Genomic DNA, 9,533 nt, shown 5'->3' with positions numbered 1-9,533 from the left:
TTAGGCATGTTTGAGGGACTCAAATCATGTCCCTTTTAAATGTCCTTTGAGTTTGCCTGACAGGCGAGAAGAGGGATGTAAAAGGGACTGGGAAGCTGTCCCAACACAATTCTGTGCTGCAGGTGCGCTATCGTGCCGGAGAAATCTTCCTCAGCACAATTTTCCTAGTGTTTCTCTTATGGATGCACTTGTCGGTTTTCTTAAAACTTCTTCCTCGTAAGCCCCTGTGATCACCCTGTGTCCTTTGAGCAAAGTGTATCAAAAGTAACCCCTTGGGTTGCCCAAAAGACAGTCATCGTAACTTCTGAGCTGGCCTGCCTCTCTGCTTTGAATTAAATTGGTTCAGGAGATCCCCCCCCCCCAAAGTCACTATTCAGATCAGATCTTCATCTTCTTTCTCTTCTCCAAGAAGGCACCCTAAGGAGACTAAGGCGGGTCTAGTATAATCTATTTAATTACTAAGAAAGCTTGTCTGAAGCCTCTCACTGCTAATAGAGATGCGTTTAAACATATGGGGGGGGGGATAAACCCTTACATGTATGAACTGGAACCCTAGAAGCAATACTTATTAACTTGCCCTCACATATTAATCATGACCAATGGCGCTACCGAACCCACCACATGGCAGGCATTTTCTTAAGTGCTTTATCTTTGGTCTCCTGTTGTAATTCTCACGGGCTCGTCTACTACGTGCAATTATTATGCTCCACAGGCAACCGAAAAGCTGAAATCCAGAAAGGTGAAGAAACGTGCCTCGATCAGTCAAGCCAAGATTTGATCCGAGTCTCTGTCATTCCAGAGTCTGAGCGCTTAACCACTGTGTCCACTGAAGGGGCCAAGGGCTGGTTCACCACTGATAAAAGTGAACCAGAGGAAAGAGGGCCCATTCTGAAGCGCTGCCTGAAAGCTCTTCAATATCCCAGCTTTCCTAGCACACCTGGCCCAGCACAGGCTAATGCTGTGTTTTCAGTTAGTAACTCATGATATAGAAGAAGTGATAGGATTGAACTTCCATTCCGTCTTCTCCCTTCTGAAGGCCCAACAGCTCTGAGAGAATGTTACGAATTTAACTGTCGCCCACCAAAAAGACAGGGTGGGGTCCTAACTCCTAGACCTATACCACATGACCTTGTTTGGAACTTATTTCCTCCTCTGAAGAATTCATCAGGCAAGTTCACATAGCACAGTGTGGTGGATCCTTCTCGATTCTGGATGGTGCCTTAGAAAGGGGAGAACAAACAGAGGGGCAGAGACCCCGGGAGAAGGTGCCATGTGAAAAAACATCTACGAGCCAGGGAACACAAATGGCCTCCAAGGAACTGGAAGTGACAAAGACATTTCTCTCCCTAGAATGGCCAGAAAGAGCACAGCTCTGCTAATGCCCTGAACTCAGACTCCTCACCTCTGGAACGGTGACAATAAATGTCAGTTCTTTAACTGCCTGGCTTTGTGGTATTTTCTTGCTGGTGGCCCTAGTGAATGAAGACAGATGCTGTGGGGTTGGACTTATAATGACTAGGATTCAAATGCCCCTTGGGCTAATTATTAATTCTGTGACTCTCAGCTAAATTACCTTATCCTCTCTGAGAGCGCGCCCCAAGTGTTATCGTGAGATGAGAATTGGAATCATCATCCCCTGGCTGGGATGATCAGGGAAATTATATCAAGTAGTTGGGCACATAGATGATGCGATATTGTTATTCATTTTTGTTTTTAAACAAGCTGAAGTTCTCTCACAAAGAATACCAAAATAAGTCCCATTACGCGACATTTAAAATCTCAGCTAGCCTTTTCTATCCCTCCAAAGCATTGAGCAAACATGACCCCTCGTTGAATATTGTGCGCCCGTTCACAAAGGGTCTCCGTCTCAATGACCTTGTATCTTCCCCATCGACAGCCGCCCTGAAGTGGTTAAATTCTGAGAGGGAGCAGAAATCCATGAGGGTTAGCCGGGCAACCTCCCGGGAGCACTAAAATGATTCTTGAATAATTTTCCAACCTAATTGTATTTGCACTTCCCACTACTCTAAAGCCAAATCAAAATTCATTAGCAAACAAGCCAAATCCTGCCAGGAGATCATGATGTATCATGTGGAATTTCATCATGCACAGAAAGCAGCAAGGGAACGCCAGTTACGAGTCATGTGTTCAAATTCCTGATTAGTTGCCTGTTTCCACAGAGAAAGACGGACCAGGGAGAGTCAATTACCAGGTCTCCTGGATTTGAGCTGATAATCTCCAAGTAAGCCCGGATGGATTTGATCAGGAAGAATCACTGGTGAGCTGCCAAAGATGAAAGAAAGGTATTTTGAGTCCCAACATCTCTGGGGGATGCAAACGATTGACACACCTATCTGCTAAGTGAAAGATTGGAGGTTCAAGTCCACCAAGGGGTGCCTCAGAAGAAAGGCCTGGAGATCTACTTCAGATAAACCATCCATCATCACGTCTATGGTGCTCCAGTCTACTCTGACACACACAAGATGCCCATGCATCAGAATCAACACCAGGGTAACTAGTCTTACCCCACAGAGAACACAGGAGAATGTACCAAATTCTGCTCTCCCAAACCTACCAAGAAAACAAACACACTCACTTGCCATCTGCGTTAGCCTGGATAGACTAGAGAAACAAATCCATGGACACACATACTTGTATAAGAAAGAGTTTTATATAAAGGTAAGTGTACACTAAAAAAGCATTTGGGATGCTTTTATATAAAACTCTTTCTTTCCAGTCAACACCCATAAGTCCGATATGAGCCCATATGTCCGACAGCAATCTATAAAGTCCTCTTTAGACTGCATGCAATGACGCTGAATACAGGAAGATCACAGGCCAGCAGGTGGGAATTCTTGTAAATCCAGTGGCATTGTAAGCATCTCAGCGCTGACAGGGGTCTTCACGTGGCTTCTCCAGGTCCAGAGTTCTGGATGCATCAGGGTAGGTCCATGTGGCTTCTCAGGGATGTCTCACAGGGAGTGAGCAAAGAGAGAAAGTGTCTCCTGCCTCCAAGGAGGAAAATCAGGATTTGCCAAAATCCTTAAGGGAAGGCCACACCCATAGAGAGGCCTCATTGGCTATGATCTGATTGACAGGCTAGACCCCACCCCTACACTCTTAATCTTCAATTAATAATTATGTAACGACCACACCATCTAGCCAATGCCCACTCACGGGACCCTGGAGGGCAGGGTAAACTGCCCCTGTGACGTTTCCGTGACTGTAGCTCTCTCTGGCAGAGGCTGGTGATTCCAAACACCTTTTTTTTTTTTTTTTGCACAGACCCCTGGCAAGGGCCTACCACATATCAACTTTATTAAAACTAGCTCAAGCCCTCTTAACAAAGGACGCCGCTGGTCACAGGTTGATGGCTGGCTTAGATCCCTCCCCTTTCCAAGGCTCCTTCCTGGGTCTAGCCCAGCTTTTCTGCCCCACCTCAGTCTGTTAGTCAACCAGCTGGGGCTGCCCTGGCATGATCTGCCTGTTCACAAAGGCTTCTCCCATCCATGTTCTGGCAGGATTCTCCTGGCAAGCAGAGAGGTAAGCAGGGCAGGGCTGGTGCCCACCCGCAGCTTGCAGAGACCCTAGTGCAAGGTGCTCTGCAGGGAGCATCAGGGGACTCAGGTGCTCTGCTGGGAGGACCTGGCTGCAAGGTTTGGGGTCTCTGGATGTGGTAGGTCTTGCTCTGCCATCAGCCCCTCAGCCACTTGGTGTCCTTTTACACGGTTGAAAAGCGGATTAGCTTCAGGGAAGGTGGCGGGGACTTCCTGTCATCCATCCCAGAGCTACTCGGGGGACAGTACCTTGTAGGGCTTCTAAGAGAGGAAGCGGCGGTTCAGGTGGCTCTCCTCCTGCCAGGCGGCCTTGATCCCATTGGCCTTGTCTGCCAGGATGGCCACATGGCAGCCCCTGGTGAAGTCATATACTTTGGCTACCCAGCCCCCAAAGACCACCCCTCCATAATAAAAGTCCCCATTCACCGTCCTCCACAAAGGCAGTGGAGATGCGCCTGCGCTCATAGGGAAACTGCTGCCGGGATGTGGCATAGTAGCCCGGGTGAATGATAGCCACCAGGTGCCCCAGGGTCTCAGGGCCCCACGAGTTCCTGAATACCATGTCCACATCGAGGCAGAAGAGGTAGTCCACCTCATGGTGTGCCCTCTTGACAATGTGCTGGCTGATGGTCTCCATCCGGCGCATGACTTCACCACCTTTGTCTTCTCCCGGGAGAAGATGTGAGAAGGAAAGGTGGAATTTGGGAAGGACGAATTCTGGAAGAACCTGCAAAGCATCCCTGTAGGGCTCTGTGCCATTGGGTCCCACTCTGCCAGCACCACAGCTTCCAGGAAACAGAGACAGAAGAGTGGGCGTGAGACCAGCATCCGGGCGGGTGGGAGGGAGAGGAAGGGGCGCTCAGATGTCTATACAGATTCATGGCAGCAAATACGTGCCCGCTGGTCCCGACTGACTGAGGCTCAGCTACCCCAGGAGAAAAGACTTGTCCTCAGAGCAGCCAGCACCAGCTCTATCCTGAGGGCACTTCTCAGGGCCCCACACCCAGGTGCCAATACACCCCAGGGATACTTGGTCCTAACTCCAACTCTAAAGCCAGTGCAACACTGTTTCCCCAACCGTAAAGTGGAACAAGCAATTGCAACGCCTACCTTGTGAGGTTGTGGCGGCAATGGAATATACATACCAGATAAAAGGTAATTAGAACAATGCCTGGCATGCTGTAAGTACTCCGTGTATACTATTGTTGCTACTGCTGTTATGCTGGCCGCCATCAACTCTTGGGTCAGACAGCTCAAACACCTTGCTCTCGAGTTCTCTTTGCAATCTCACGCCCACCTTGGGAGCTGTGACAAGTACTATTATCTGCACATTACAGACATCGGGAACCTGTACCTCAGAGAACTTGATCGGTTCAGGTCTAACGATGCCCGGAGAGTTCAAGTCCAGAGCCCTTCTGTTTCTCCCTCGCCCCACTTTTTTGGTCATTTGGGAAGGAAAAAAATAAACTTGAATCCTATTAACTCCTTCCACTTTCACCCTGTAACAATCCAAGAATTCCAGCTTAGGTTTCTCCATCAGGACTGGTGGACTCACCTTTGCACTGACTCCTAGCCGCCTCGTTTGCTCCAAGTGTCCTGTCCACAAGCCCACGAGCCAGAATCCTAGCCCTTTCCCATTGGATTTCTTGAGTTCCACGTATTCCATCCGTCACCACCGTCCCCCTGGCCAAGACCAAAGCCAGTCAAAAACTGTTCCAGGGGGACCTGAAGTTCCCACTTGAAACCAAATAACCATTCTGGCCTGAATCGCCACATTGGGGGGGGGGATTTACACAATAGAGTCCTGAGTTTCCACTTGTAGAGACACGCAGGCCCGTCACAAGCTCTCCCTGGTGAGTAAAGTTCTATCTGCACCACCAATTAGATTGCACATACCCAAAAGGCAGACTAATCACGAAGTTTCAAGTGGCCCATGATGAGATCCTCTGAGTCGGAGAAAGTTCTGGTCGCTCACATTTGCAAACAGAACAGGTGAAGAGAGGAACTGCGACAGCTGGTGGTGATTAGTCACCGAAACTCCCGATTCAGACAGGAGTATGTCACATAAAAGGGACGGACAGAAAGGAAGACTCAAGGGGGGGGGGGCTGGGGGGGAAGCCTTTGGTCATTGAGTTGTGTGATGAGGAACAGATGGGCAGAATCAATCGCCTAAATAATTCAGAAGAAAGAAAAGGCTCCTTTCACCTGAACTATCTAGATTATGATTATTTTTGGAAAAAAAAAAAAACAGTCAGTTTGGGTCAGGATTTCTTTGCGATCTAAACAACTGCTTCGGTTTTCCTGCTTCCTCAAAGCGTTTATTTTGCTTCCATGTGGGGCAGCCTGGCTTAGGGAACTCCTAGAAACGTGGGGTGACCGGGCTGGGCGGCGTCCTCTCCCTCACATGTATACTTCAGGAAAGAATTGCTTTCCAGCCGGGTTCCGTTTCTTCTCTTTTGTGCACCGGATAAGCTTTTCCTCTGAAAATAAACTGGGCTGGCTGTCCCTTTGATGCCATTGTGCGATTCTATCTCGTTCATCAAGCTTTGGCACCTGACCTGTGACAAGGGTATAGAAAACAGCACAATTTGATCACTTCAAAGTGCTGGTTTTCTATTAAAAGGGGGGTGGGGGTGGCATTGGGTAGCCACCTTGAGATCTTCTTGTTTATGTGGGTTGAATTTTAACAAAATTCTGTGTGTGTGAAAACATACCATTTATTTGCCAAAAAGGAACACTGGTGAGAGCCTTCATATAGCAGGGATATGCTGCGTGTAACACGACCAAACCCAAAGCCATGGCCAAGACTGATGGACACAGGGTGACCTCCTATCAGTGGTACATCTGGAAAGGGCCCAGGTTTAAGCTTCTACCCCCACAATAAAGGTGCCCGCAACAGTTGTGGTACCAGCTCAGGGCCTTTTTCCGGTACAGGGAATGGATATGTAGCTGCTTCTCCTTCCAATTCACCGAATGACGAGATTTTGAAGCCACTAGACGTAACCCGGGTCAGGAACCTCCTGGCTCCATCTTCATCAAGAACGATTGATCAGCTTTTACTGATTACAGGAAACGGCTGTGAACTGGGTGAATAAATAACATATCTCCAGGCAGATGTCTAAGAGGATTCAAAGCCCCTTCCCTCGGACGCTCCCACTTGGGGGGCTCAGCGGCTCACGAGTGTGAGCACCTTCATCCCTGACGAGGCTCTTGGGCCACTCACAGTCAAGTTTCCGCCGGAAGCTTTACCATTTCAGGAGATCTGAGAAGGTCAGGCCCCTGGTGGAAATGTGCTTGCTGTGTATTCACTCCAAAGAAGCCCTCTTTTTCCGTGTTCTTCCTGGGTCGCCAATTTGGACAGAGTGACTGTAAGGTCCCCCCGAAGTCTTTGTTTTTGCCATCTTAAAGCCATGTTGACCCATTGACGTTCTCAAAAGCGAAAAATATTAATGAGCCTTCTGGAGTCAGCCTAGCCGCTTGGGAAACAGCTTACGGTGGGGGGTTACGGCAGAATGCAGATTGCTGCCTCCTCTATGGGAACAGGGACGTCCCAGCTACAGCTGCACTGACCCAAATCCAAGCTCCCAGCCATCCGGCAGTTCCCACTCGCAGCGACCCCCGACAACAGATGACAGGATGGGGCCGCCCGTGTGGGTTTCCAGGCTGGAACACCTTGCTGGAGTAGAAAGCCTCCACGTTCTCCTTGGGCAGGAATTAAGAAGAAAAAGAACATTTCCAATGCCTCTTTGTTTGTTCTAGAATGGCAAAACAGCAAATATTACTTTTCCTACCACGTGATTGTGTACCTATTGCCATTTTGTTGCAACAAGTATTTTAATCAAGCAAATGCATGGTCCAAGAAGCAGAGGTGTGTGGCCCCTCCTTTCTTCACACTGAGGTGCAAAGACACTCTTTCCTGCCAAGTTCCTCATGCTGTTCAACAAGCTTTCGTGTTACCGGTATTAAATCTCATTGAAGGATGCTTTCATTCATTTGCCTTCACCCGTTTGGTTTAGTATTTTTGAATCCCCCTGAGGAGCTGTTCACCTCGGGATGGGCTTTCTGCATCGGCACTGCTGCGCGATGGCTGTGACAACTTGCACAACGTGCTTGGATGAGACCGATCCAGGCCACTGCTATCCGGAGACTCCTCGCTGCATGCAGCTCCCTGTTGATCGCTGCACTTTGGCTTCCATTTGCTTGTGCTCCCGATGATAACTCAATATGTTTTCATTCTGTTTGGAGAGTGCCCCTTTTTAGCCTCTAGCTGCTGCATGACACCATCTGTGATTGCCAAGGAAATTAAATTAAATTAAGCTAAAATTCAATCAACAGAAGATTGTTGCCTCTGTGACTTGACTAGGAACCTTGAGAGCCCAAGTGTCTGCGTGCCTCCCTTAATACATAATCAGGCCGGTTCTCCTAGGTCCGAGAGCAACCTCAGCCCAGGGTTTAAGAAGCCCCTGGAGCCAGTGACCAGTGATTTCCGCCCTCCGTCCCGCCTCACACGGCTGCAGTCCCTGGGAAGAAGATGGTTTTGCTTCTGCAGTCTGTGTTTAGCTGATGAACATCTTCCATTCTTCCCAAAAATAAAAAATTTTTTCATCCAAAAGTTTTTACTTATACAGAAACAAAACATTGCTATCTTGCACAATATTTCACACTGTATACCAAAATACATTCTAGTTGGACGAAAGGGGTTTATTTTATAAATAAAAATACACCATAAAGTAGATTTAAAGAAACAGCGCAAATGTATAGATCTCAGGAATTTCTAAATACTAAAATTACTGCTAAAAATGTGTGTAGCACTGCACACACTAAATTAGAAAGAGATATGCCAGATAATCTCATAAATAAAATGCAAATGCACAAGACAAACTAGAGGGAAATGCTTATGACAAAAACTTTATGACAAGCAAAATGCAATCTAAATGCACTCACATAAGTACAACTATAGACTCTTAAAAAAATTAAAACTATCTTGCCGGCACTATCAAAGAACTATCAAAGAATATTAATGGCAACATCATTAACGTCAACATCAATTATATTGCTATTAATGATAAAGTAATACTGCCTTACTGACAAAGTGGTATTAATGCCAAAGAACATTAATGGCAATTCACAAATTCAAAACATACGAGTGGTTAAAAATTCTTTCAAATTCACCTAGTGTGAAAACACGCCTATGCTCATATACACATGACAAAAACAATAAGAAGCTATGTTTTATGGAGTGAACAAAGATTTCACACAAGGTTATGTGAACTTGATGGTGAATTAAAACTATGAAAATAGGCTCTGGTGAACCATAACTTGCTGCAATCTGGCTAAAAGCTTACTTGGAAATAGATAGGAATCTTATTATATTTGGGGGCAATTTTACAAAGATGCATAGGAATTTTGTGGATGAATGCTTACTGCAGATTCCCATAAATTGGGGAAAATGGAAATAACTGAAATGTCCACCTGGTGACATAAATTATATAACAAATACAACATGAAGTGCCATGTAGCTGTTTAAAGAAATAGTTAACTGCATGACCAAAAAAAAGCTTTTCATGAAATAGAACTAAAACTTCCAGATGCAATCATCATATAATATCACTTAATTTACATATATTTGTATCTAAATATGTTCTATGATGCATATATTGCTTAAATATGACATAAAGGGTTTTAAGATTATCCATGTACTAAATGCATCAATAAATATATTGTCACATAGAGAGATTGGGAGAAAATATACCAAACTATCAACAGTAATTATTAGTGAATAGTGGGAGCATTTGTCATTGTAATTATCACCCTCATGTCCTTATATTTTTCAGAACTTCCTAAGATGAAGACAGTTGGACTGTGTCAAGGAGAGACAGAGAAGGAATAGCTGTCACTTGGAGAGAGCATGCTTTCACCATCCCTCCCAAATGACAGAGGTCTGATTCGCTCTTGCTGTATAGGGAGGTATATTTC

General features: G+C 46.3%; 1 pseudogene; it reads right to left on the bottom strand.

Annotated features, from left to right (window-relative positions):
• Window positions 1-3,694: 3,694 nt before the first annotated feature.
• LOC142426758 (globoside alpha-1,3-N-acetylgalactosaminyltransferase 1-like) lies at window positions 3,695-4,203 on the bottom strand (annotated as a pseudogene).
• Between the last annotated feature and the right edge of the window lie 5,330 nt (window positions 4,204-9,533).

This window comes from Tenrec ecaudatus, chromosome 14 (assembly GCF_050624435.1).
Source record: "Tenrec ecaudatus isolate mTenEca1 chromosome 14, mTenEca1.hap1, whole genome shotgun sequence".
NCBI classification, from domain to species: Eukaryota; Metazoa; Chordata; class Mammalia; order Afrosoricida; family Tenrecidae; genus Tenrec; species Tenrec ecaudatus.
This window is presented reverse-complemented; position numbering and strand designations above follow the sequence as displayed.